Genomic DNA, 12,705 nt, shown 5'->3' with positions numbered 1-12,705 from the left:
TGCTAAAAATTTCTGCTATAGAAGTTAACCTTGTTAACTCAATAAATAAAATAAATTGTGTATAAAAAAATAATTTTCTCTTGAAAAGAAACAAGAAACAATGCTTTCCTTCTATTTGCATCAGTCTACAATGCTGTGTGTAACTACAGATGGCACAAGAGTTTCAGGCAGGCTTGATTTTTCAAGGAGGTGGTGTCCCTTTACTGACAAAGAATCATACCTTTTGTTAAGCTCTGCAGTATGAACAAGGACTGAGGCACAAAAAAAGTTTGCTAATGAAGAGAGGACCCTAAGGAACTCCAGTGTCTGAAGGGAAAAATAAAAAGAAGAGCCTGAAGGAAAATCTTTAGCACTCAGGACCTAATTCTTCCTTTTAGATAGAACCTGGATACAAATAACAGCTAATGTGAAAATTCACAGAAGTGGAGAAAATAGTCACAATTTTTATGTCTATTGACTTCTATAATTTTCCTGTACAACCTCTCCTTCACAAACCTCGTGTTTGAGGTGGAGCACGGGACCTTTGTGTTTCTACAGCACCTGTTGTCCTTGAGAGAGCTTATCAAATTGTAAATGTGGACAACTGGTACTCGACAACACCTTCAAATGTAATATTTGATGTACTCATATCATTTTTCCAGCTCCCCTGCCTTGTTATGTAAGAACAATTATTTGCACTTGAAATTCTGAACATGCTGTCATTACCAGGGCATGTAAGTTGGAATTCCCAGGAATTTCCAAGAGTAGAAGAGAATTTCCAAGCATTAGGCAAATATTTGTAAATAGGGTGATGCATCAAAGTGGAACAGCGAGACAAGCCCTGGCAAGGATTAATACACAAAAGTAAAGGCAAATGGTCAGTTTTAAACTTTGCTTTTAGGATGGTTGTTATTTTATTGTTTGACAATTTGATGGCCTACATACACATAATATTTCTATTACGCAGTCATTAGCTACTTCTAAAAACTCCAGACTTGCCATGACCAAGAAACCTCCAGAGTCACAACCTGAGAACAGTAAGATCTCTTCTGTGGTGTCATTTTAGAAGCTGCATGTTGTGCCACCTCTGAGAGCAGATCCCTGTACTCTGCACAGGCCCTCGGGGATTGGAATTACACTTACTGTGATCTCATTTTAGGACTAAAATCCTAGTAAACATACTTTGACATTAATTTATGTTCCAGAAACCATTTCATGAATATACATTGTGAAGTATCATAAAGTATCACACCAAGAGGATGCAAGAAATTATGTCATTATTCTTAATGCTTCTCTGAGTTGACATCCCTTGACAAAGCCACAGTAATCTTTTTGCATACTTGTATTGTTTGTGACATCTCTGTAGTTCAGATTATGGCAAATTATCTTTAAGAATGCAAAAACTGTATTAATTTTTTTAAAATAAAGGAATTAATGCATTAAAATGTTATGAAAGACTGAGGGATCATCTTCTGACTGTTAAGGTATCTAAAAGAGGTAACTGATTTGAAAGTTGAGGCTTCTTACACAGCCGTTAGACTATCCAAAGAACAATTCAGAGCATAGAAGATCCTACATCTCTAGGTTCTTAACTAAGTTAGGCACAGAAGATACAGTGTATGATTAACCTATGCTGATATCTATTCAAGTTAGAATACAACAAAATCTTAGATTATTGCTAGTAAAAGATCTTCTCGAGTTCTTTTTTTTTTTTTTTTTTCTGATAGGTTAGTGAGTGCAATCTGAAAACTCTGGATCACTTTTTTCTTTCATTCATCTGCACAAAACAGCAGGGCTCAGCCTAGGAGCTGTAACACCAAGTAAAATCATAGCAGTTGCAAGCTGCGTTGTAACTAACAAATTCAGCCTCTCCTGCTATTTATACTAATAGTTGGGGTCATGTGAAATTACTGACCTGTATGTGGGATGACAACCAGAAAGAACTTGAGAATCTGTATGCTCAGAAACATTTGTTTTCTCCAAGACACTTTGAAAACTCTGTCTTACCATGAAACGATGACAAGGATCCCCACATTCCTTCTTCATAAAAAATGGCTTTGAGAAAATCAATATTTCAGCCCCTGCCAGGATTTTCTGTTCTAAATCACAGAATTTACATTTCATGTAATGATCTGGGAAGCTTGATGTACAAGGAGGAAAGAGTGGGTTTGTGCCGTTTGTGCTCCTTTCAGTTGTATACATGAACGCAGAGAGGTTTATTCCTGAAGAAAACTAAGGGAAAGGTCATGTTCACATGGGTTTTCTTGATCTGGAAGTGTATATAATCTCTTCTGTACAAGAAATTTTGCTAATTCCCATCAGTACTATAGGAATTTCCATAATGGATTTCCATGAGCAAAAATGGCTCTGGAAGTCTTTTTGTTGCCACATTAGCAACACTGACAAACAGGTTTGACTACATGTTTTTCAACAAGGGGTATACAATTTGCCAGTCCTGATATTTCTGTAAGCAAACAAGCTGAAATGCATATACATTTAAATATAATAATGGGCTTCTCAGTTGTTTGTCAGGACTTACATGTTGATGTTTTCTATGTGTACCAGCTGATCCAGTCCCTAACCTTTGAGCCCAGTGGCCAATTTCCCTCAAACTTCACAAGGGGTAGCAGTCTCGGAGATTACAATACTGAAGGTTTTGAGAACTAAGGGACTATTAAGAGAAAGAGAGAGAGGCCTTACAAGCATATCCACTGATAAGGAAGCTAATAAGCTTTCTCCTTTCTAGCCACTAGAGAATTCAAATGGAGCTGTCTGAGAGGGAAATACAGAACTGCTCACTTGTACTTGCAAATCACCTGTAAAGAACGTGACAGTTTAAGGTCCCACTAGTCTGCAATAAGTGACCAGTAGACAGACTGCAACATGGAATTGGACTTCCAATGACTTGAGCTGGGCTGTGCGGTTTCAACATTTAACTTCTGGAACAAAATCTTGCAAGACCAAATACCTTGTTTCTAATGGGAGCGTGAAGATGGTTTTATTGACAAATCCTGAAAACATGTATTACTGGGTGCAATGTTACTAGCAGTGGTAGTCCAGTTGGTGACAAATGTATAAGGAATAACTTTTTGAAATGGTTAAATGAAAATGTGATTCATCTGCCAAAAATTTTGCACTGATGATAGATTCAAGACTGAAGGGAAGTAGCAGTTATCCATAAATTTTCCCTCTTACATGTGAAGTGCTTAAAAGGGATGTACAGGTAAGAGAATGTCATGGTATGTTATTGTTTCAAGGAAAATCAAACAATAAATATGCTGGTTAAACAGCTGCAGGAATAGAAAAGTTTTAGGTGAGCAGTAGCTTTCTGGCACAGAACTTAAATGGACCCTTCTTTATCCTGTAAAACTGCAGTATAAAAGAGCTAGACTCTGTGTTATGTGGTGTCAGATCAGATCTCTGATTTGATCTCGGACATGGACTACGGTTGTATAGAACAGCTTTTTGCTTAAGGATTTACCATGGAGTTTTATTTGGAATTTTTTTTTTGTCTGCTATTAATACTTCCTAAGCATGGGTTCAAATTAGGCCTATTTTTTCAATGATTTCTCATCCATTTTAAACATTATGAAAATTATCAAAACCATTGTTAAAATGACTATAAATTGTTTGGTTGTGGAATGTTAAAGAAACACAATTTCAAATATTTCATTTAAAACAAATTGCTAAAATGGCCATGGGAAATCTAGCAAAACCAGATATCAGCATGATTTTTTTTTTTAGAAGAGCATTTGTCTTTGTAAAAAATACTATTTCCATTTAGCAAATTCCTCATCTTTTTAAATGTCATATAATTCTAAGTCACTGGCAAGAAAAAATTGAGATAAATCAGCATTGCTAAGAAGATCTCTTTTGCAGGGCAGTGAATAAAATAAAATCTACTCATATAATTAATTTTTAACTTTCAAAAGGTCTTCGACCTTATTGTCCACCAGAGGCCACTGAGGAGATCAGTGCTGTGATCCAGCTTCTGCTTTCATCCGCAGGATTCTTTATTCATGTGACGCCCTATTAACATTAAGGGACCTAGCAGCCTGCCCACATGAAAAAAAAATTGCAGTCAGTTCCTGCACAGACACTGATAGGGTAATATATGATAAAGTGACACTGAGACCTGAAGTATTATTCCTCACTCTAAATGTCTCCTTGTTTTCTGTGGCTTGCTTGACTTTCTTTTGAGGTTATAACCCTTTTGGGGCAGAGGACATTCTCCACAGGGCCCAGCTGTAGACTGAGCCCGTCGTGCTTTACAGACATGTATGAAATGAGGTAGGTGCGTACCTGTCTGCAGATTCAGGGCTTGTTTGTGCATTACATCCTGACACAGTGCCCGAGAGTTCTGGGTTCCATAACCATAGTAATAATAAGTCATAAGAGATCTCTCAGTATTTGAGAACAAAGTAATATTTGATTAAACTAAGAGGAAACCAAGTTAAAAGCAATGCAGCCCTTTTTCTTAGCTCTTTTTACAGTAGCATATAATTAGTCCATAGAACTTGTGCTGCCTCAAAATACTGCCGAGCCCCAGTGTGGGGGGTAGTGTCAAGGAGCGCATCCAGGAGTCTCTGGAGCACATCCAGAGAAGGGCTACGAAGCTGGTGAGGGATCTGGAGAACAAGTCTCATGAGGAGCGGCTGAGGGAACTGCGATTGTTTAGTCTGGAGAAGAGGAGGCTGAGGGGAGGCCTCATTGCTCTTTACAATTACCTGAAAGGAGGTCTCTTCTCCCAAATAATTTGTGATAGGACAAGAGGAAATGGCCTCAAATTGCAGCAGGGGAGGTTTAGGTTGGATATTAGGAAACACTTCTTTACTGAAAGAGTGATCAGGCACTGGAACAGGCTGCCCAAGGAAGTGGTGGAGTCACCAATCCTGGAAGTGTTCAAAGAATGTGTAGATGTGGCACTCCAGGACATGGTTTAGTAGGCGTGGTGGTGTTGGGTTGACAGTTGGACTTGGTGATCTATGAGTCTATGGTGATCTAAAGAGTCCACGATTCTATGATTCTAGAGATTTGGTTAGGGAAGGGCACGGCTTACAGGGGGAATGGAGTAACTTCTCTTCCATTTAAGAACTACACAAGTGCTGTCTGAAAAGGAGCCTGTTTCATTCTGTGTAATATACAAGCTTAGTAAAGGCATTGCCTGTAAGGGTATCATCTCTTACATCTCCAGGAAGCAGTGATGGACTCATCTGGAGCAATGGTGATGTAAAATTTGCTGCCATTGGAAAGATCAGTCCTTGCTATAGTCTAAATTTTTCTCTGACTGTGTTCAGGATTAAAAATTAGGAAAGAAAACAAGTGACTTGATGGTAGCCAGAATTCCTCATGCTTAAAGGCAAAGTTCTTCTGAAATTTGATAGGTTGCTGATTTACATTACAAGGGCTCTGTCAGATATTTTAAAAGTGTTTTATCTTATCTTGCGTGAAGTTTGTGCCAGTATCTCTAATTTCAGCTCAGGACAACACAGGCAGAAATGCAGATACAGGCATCTCCTGGCACATACTCAGATAACCAGCACCTGTGCAGTAAGCATGACATGCTCCAGATACCTCCAATTTATAGTCACTTGAAGTGCAGTTGATCTGTGTATGCGCACTGGCCGGTTATCAGGACAGCCATCATTTGATCTGCATTATTACTGATCCAGTCAGGTTGCTAGCTATCCAGAAATCCCAGACATGAGGCCAAATTCCTGTTTTTCTATTTGAACAAAATTTAGAGAGTGAGGGCAAGAAAGGACACGCATGGAAAGAATTAAGATATGTAAGTGAATACTCAGCTTTTTATTACAGAAAGGATTGGCCTTCCACTAACCACTACAGTGCTGTTTGTCTCCGAGTGCCTCCCCAGCTCCCGGGACATGAGGTGAGGAAATGGCAAGGGCAGAGCAGAGCAGCACAACTGGTTCCAAGCCTTCTTTGTCACGCTCTGGGCACGGCATGGCCCAGCACCACTACCTTCTTCCAGTGGCACCTGAGGCAGAAGGGATGGAGTTAGGAGTGGGGTTATGGCAGAAGTTTCCAGGTAGGAATATGGTGAGGGGAGTACAGTGATAAAAATGCTTGGAATTAACAAGGCAGCTCCTCCCTGCTTGCAACTCTGGTACAGTCATTGCCTCCTGGCAGTATCCCTCCCAGCGCTGCCCACAGCATTTCTCTCTCCCCCGCTACCATATATCCTGTGTGTCAGGGCTGCACAGGTTGAAAATAGCCAGATAAGTAATTCACAAATTGTTGGGAGAGCATGCAAGGCTGAGAATGTGCCTTCGCAGGGGGGAGGAGGAAAAATTTTAAAAACTGCTGGTCTAATGATTGTGAAATGTCTAATCTTTTCTCAGCCTCAGCTTTATGGCTTTACATATAAGGTTTATTATTACTTATGACAGAAATGACCAAATGCTTGCTAAGAATTATCCAGTCCATATAAAAGAAGCAATCACTCTTCAGAAGAATTTATAATTTTTGAAGTTCCAGTCCTACAAGTTTGCAAATGTCACTGGGCATAACTGGAGACTTACAGACTCTAACTAATAACTTAACACATGAACAAGCCAGGAAACTCAATGCATCCACTCATGTGCATAAGTATTTACAGAAACAGCATCCAATTGTTCTAGAAATCCATATATTTTATATATATATACTTTGTTCTGTCTGAACAAAGTCTCATGTCTGTTGTGATGACACTCATTTATTTCTAAGTGGAAACAAGCTGGTTTAGGTTTTGCTTCCAAATGCTTCCAAATATTTTATTTCCAAATGCTTCTATATGCTTCTCTGTCTTTTTAGGTGCCATCCTGACATCTGTACTCTGGAAAATACAGCCTTCTCAGCCTGAAATGCTATTCTTGTACCTATAAGATTTTATAATCACATGATATTTATCACTGACCATTAAATATCATACTCCTATTTAAATAAAGTTTTGAAAAGTTTTTGAAAGTCTCAAATGCTTGTTGCTTATTTGCATGGAGCTTTATACCGTGTTCTGAGAATCTACATTAATGTTTCATTTACAATAGCAAGATAGGCTAAAATAACATAGGAGTGGTATTTTGCCTGTTGTTCTAAAAATTGCAAAAGGTGATTTCACCTATATGTTATGTAAGCTGTAGGGATTAAACATAGTTAAAATTTAATTCAAGCCATGCTGAATGGTTGCAGGAGGAAGAAAGGCCCCATTTCCTCATAGTGACACTTCAAAGAGAAGTCTTAGTCATGTAAATCTGGATGCTCCAGTTCCAGCAAGGGTAGGAACCATACATGTATATGTAGGTCAGCTGGCTCCAACAGTTGCAATCAGCCTTCTGTCTACAGAGCGTTTAGCGCTTTCCCGGCAGCTCTGCATGTTACATGGCTCCTCCTAAGCCAAAGGAGGATCATGAGACTTCATTCACCATTTGTGAAAACCATGTTCTGTAAGCCATCATGAGGCTCATTGTGCAGAGTTGGTTGCTCTAGTCAGTCTTGATCCCTACAGTCATTTCATAACAGCTATCCATATAGCTGTTTTTCTATTTACATGTGTTTTTCTATTTACACGTGTTTTTCTATTTACACATAGTCTGCTGCCTCACTATGTTTTCACGAATGCTTTTTGGACTGCTCAGACAGCTACTTGTGCACCAAGTATGCTAGGTATTTTTTTCAGTTTGCTGACACAGACACTGTTCCTACTGAGCCTTAAATGATTATTAACCCACACTTCATTTTCCTTCAAGCATTACAAAAGCCCTTTGGTACAAAGGAACTTCTTTACATCCATCCGGGATCTAGGTGTTACTTTAAAAGCAGTATTTCATCCACTTTCATTCCATTTCCATTTTCGTATCTTTCATTATAGTTGTATGAATTTGAAATGTTCTTCATTAGTTTATTTTAATGAGAGTCTATGGCAAGACATGGACTTCCTGCAGGATTCCATGGTCTTAGGACATGTGAGCCCTCAAATCACGTAACATACAAGGTATTGCACGTCAGGCTCCATTTTCAAACACCTGCATCATCACACAACCTACAAACAGCTCTTAAAAACAATTAAAAATCCTGTATAATTCCTGAGTCGAAGACTTCAGTCCCTTTATTGTGCCAAGTTGCTTCATCAACATTATGTTTATGTCCAGAGTGTTTTTCTGACTCTACAAAGCGATGAGCATTCAGCAAACACCAACATGAGGTGCCAAAAAGGAAGCAGGATAGCCACAGACATCAAGGAGTCTTGTCTCATTCTTCAGTGGAAAGGTATTTGATTATGATTTTCTCTCAGACCTACTCAGCAGTGGAGACGTGGGAATGGAGCCCTTGCATGTCACCCAGAAGATGTGATGCCATCCTGCACTTGGGAAAATATATGGCACATCTTAGGAGTGCTTATATGCACAGCTACCTAACCAGATGTCGAAGCAGTGAGTAATAAGGAGAGTCAGCAAGTTACTAACCAGGTATTAATTGTGTGCTTCAGTAATTAGCTTCTGCTGAAAACCAGTTTTCCATGGGCCACAATTTCAGGATGGAAATAGAGAGCGAGTTAAGTGACAAGTACATAAACGTATTGTGGTTAACCTTGTCAGTCAGTAGATGGCTGTATTGCTTCTAGCCATCTTCAGGGAAGAAAACTGCATTTCCATGGCCAAGAATGAGAGCGCCTTTCCCCAGGGATATAAGGAGCCACTGACAGTGCATGCAGAGCTTTGCACTTTGTTGTTTTAAAATGATTCAGTTGGCACACAATATTGTTCCTCTGTTTATTTTTATGTAATTATTTGTTAGTTGCACAAAATCTTTTTAACGCTTTGGTTGAGTAGTCTGTCTGTTGCTGTTTTATACAACTTCGCTGAAGTAATTATTATCTGCTCTTGACATCCCCTTAATTTCACAGCAACAGGTTGCAAAATCACAAGGCATTATGGAGGAACTGGCTATTTCAACTGTTTAAAAGTGAGCTGTGAGTTTCTTCAGATGTGTTGTGGGCTCTGATCTGGTCCATATTTATAGTTGCTGTCCTGGTTCCTTCTCATCCTTACCTGGTGGCGTAACAATTGTACATGTGAATGGTTTCCTGTTGGTTTAAAACAGGTCGACACTTACACTACCAAAAAAATACAATTGCTTCATTGATTAGCCCCAGCAATGAGAATGAATAAGCACAGAGCTCAAGCAACTTTTTCCTTCCAAAAAAACAGTCACACCAAATTAGAAGTGTAGGAGACTGCCAGGGCATCAGGAGAAGCTTGCAGTCTTAGGCTCTCTCTATTCTGCAGATAAAAACAACATTTCAGTTACCCAGAAAATCTGTTAATGAGTTTTCTCATGCATTAAATGACCACACAAAACCCTCTTCCCCTCTGCCCTAAAAATGCAAGCCAGCATGATGCCAGAAGAGCTCAGTGGTGGAGGAATTTGCAACAGGCACAAGGAGATTGTATTGGCTGCAATGGAAATAAATGAAAAAACAAACAAGTTTATTATTTGGCAATTGTGGGCAAATACATGGAAATATGCAGCAGATGTAAAAAGCTCAGGAAAAAAAAATAAACACTTTCAGATGCATGTGGATCTATGTTCAGAAGGTGGTGATATTATCTGAGTTCTTGGAGTGCTGTCACGGCACAAGGAAAGCAGCCTGTAGGCAGGATCCACAGTCCTCTGAAAGCACTGGGAATGTTTTTATGGGTTTCAATAGCCCGTAGAGCAACGGAGCTGCCAGATGTCATGCATTTCACTCAGGCTAGCAGGGACCTTCTCATGCTGGCCTGGCTCTCAGCTGGGTTCTCAGGCACTCACTCAGGCTGATGGTGGGAAAATGTGGCTGGATCTCGGCTTGTAGTTCTGCCTTGGGGCTGCTAGGGGCCCCCGTGGCTCTGTTCCTGAGGCACGGAATCCTCTCCTGTCTGTAATGGGATTATGGCCCTAAGCAGTGGACCTGATTCCAGGCCAAGGGAACCGGGCTAAAGGTTCCCAAGCTGACATGTCTGTAGCCAGTTATGGCAGGATTTCCTCCAACATTTGCCTCCACAGGTAAAGTAGCTTCTACCTGTAGGAAGTCCAAGAGTCAGAGCATCCACTACTTTCCTCACCCAGCAAAGTCTTCCCCGTCCAGCATCCTTCTGACACATCTGGGTCCGATGTCTCTTTGCTTCCCTACCAATGTTACTGCCAGCCTTGGCAACCATCTCTCTGCATCAATCCCCTTGCCACTTCGCAGCAGCATCCATCTAGTAGCCCTCTCCAGCACAACACTACCCTGCAACTATGCTCTGCCATGGCTTAGAGTAATGTGTGTTGCTCAGGAGTCTCAAAATTGGTTGCAAGCATGTGCAAAATTGCACACATGGAGTGGGGTACCTTTTGGAAGCACTGTTTCACGCCCAGTGTGGGCAAATACAATGAGGAGAGTAATAATAACCAAAATAAAAGAAACAGTAGTAGCTGAGGCACATCAAATGTTCCAGCTCATGGAAAATGCCTACAGTCAAGGAATGATCGCACAGCATGTGGAAATGAATGACCAAGGTCTGGAACAGGACAGGATTTGTATTGCTGTAGGTTTCAATGTGGATGGCAAAAAAAAAAAAAAAAAAGCTGCAAACAGATTGAAATAGCAGGGGAATTTACCTAGAAAATGCTGCCTTACAGAGCTATGAGAACATGGAACGTTAAAAATTCACACTCAGTGAGGGGTCAAGAGAGATATTTAACCTTTTTTGGACTGTACACATATGAAAAACTTGTGTTAGATGGTTACAAGCTTTAAAGAAAAATGACCCATTTTGCCATTTAAAATATTCTGAGACTTCCATGGAGACTTATCTGATGCCACCTATATATAATGACCTAGATTTTAAAAACAGTTGGGAAGCAGACGTCTGGAAACCTGCTGTGAATTTTAACATTTTCTATTCAAAGATCGAGTGTAAACTTGCAGCTTCATTTCACTAAGGAAGACTAAAATGCTTTTAGACTTCTCAGTTATATAATAAGGATCATCTTGTTTGGAAGATGACCATGAAGTGACAACAGAGCCATCCTTTCTCAGCCAGATTCCTGTCTTAAAGGATGCTCAGGTAAGCACAGGTCTAAAGTAATTACTATCTAATAACCGTATAGTAGTCTGTATGCCGTATCTTAATATGCTGATTAGGTAAATGAGTGTCAGTGTCACAAAATTCACCAGCACCATTAGTGCCTGCTGGCTGAGTTACCACAGTGACTGACAAACGAAGTAGTGAAAAGAGTGAATTACTTTGCAAAGATGAAGCACTTGGAATAAAACAGACATGTGATGGTCAGGATGAAACAAGTTAGAGGATGGCATCCCCTCTCCTCAGATTAACAAGCTTCAGTCCGCAGGTTTGTCTTCCCAGCTATATTCTCTGGAACTCACTCAACCATCCAAAGCATGGACTATGTGAAGTGGCATTTCTAGAGTTCAGTAGGCAGGCTGCCAAAAGAATCTCCTCTACTCCTATTTTAACATGAATTTCTATGAGTTGGGGAAATAAAATTAAGCAGCCGTATAAAAGGTAATTGGTGGCAGAAAATATTTGGGAAAATGAAAAAAAAAAAAGGAAACTGAGGAAACTGAAATGCCTCCTTTTGGATTTTAAATAGGAAAAATATCCTACAGCCTCATAGACTTAGGGATACAAAGGTCAGTAGAAACAATAAGTAGTAAGCCTTAAAAAATAAATAATCTAGTAGAGGGAGAAAAGGGAAATTTGTAAAAATATGCAAAACCAAGTTAAAGGGTAATTAGTGAGATAAATAACACTGAATTCCAAAAAAATATTTTGGCTGACAGCAAAGGGACACAAATATGTTTTTAGTGGAAGCCGACCAAAGATAACTAAAAATTGGTCCATGGAAGCATAATTGGCTTCATTGTCACAGCTATTTAAGTAAGAGTTTTGAGATTATGAAAACAGTTGTGTGATGCTGCTGAAAGGGCTCATTAAAATAAAGCCAGCATTTCTGTAGGCTCCTAACGAGAGTTTCCTAGGAAAGTTTGATTAGAGTTTATTCTTGAAAACTTCTCTGCTTTTGGAGACTGTGTACTCATGGAACCAGAGGAAAGTAGAATTAACTGTCTGCACTTTTCTCCCATGGTTTCATCAAAACCTTAGTGAATCACAGTCTCTTTCTAAAATCAATGCTCATTCTCATCCCCTGCAAGTCTCACAGATGCAATCTGTTACACATACAGGGACAACTCCAGACACAACAATTATGTCTTGAGAAGTATCAAGCTAGATCATCTTTCACTAGGACAAATAAAGACCAGAAAAGATTAAATACTATAAAAGTATGTTATCCATTCTAGTAGATGTCAAGGAATAATTTGCGTTATAGTAGTAATACTGAAGGAAGTCAAAGCTAATCTTAAAGTGATCATTGTGCATAAGAATACACTAGCAGACATGTGTGCTACGAATTCAAACATACCAGATGCTTGTTCAGATGAATCTTTTCAAAAATGAAGTCTAGTGCAATAAATTTTACAGCTTCAGCTTCTCAGAGGAACATGCTTTGAACTACTGCCCATAAATATTTGGTGGTTACTCTTGCAACTCTTCTTCTTTCCTGGCTGCAGTCCCGTTAGTATGAGATTATGTTCCTTGAGTCTATTTAAGTTCAGCATCAGAGGGGACTTCCACCTGTTTTATGCCGGCCCCATGGCAGAGCACACTGGTTTTGGATGAGGCA

Source organism: Chlamydotis macqueenii, chromosome 2 (assembly GCF_036417535.1).
Source record: "Chlamydotis macqueenii isolate bChlMac1 chromosome 2, bChlMac1.mat, whole genome shotgun sequence".
Lineage (NCBI taxonomy): Eukaryota > Metazoa > Chordata > Aves > Otidiformes > Otididae > Chlamydotis > Chlamydotis macqueenii.
This window is presented reverse-complemented; position numbering follows the sequence as displayed.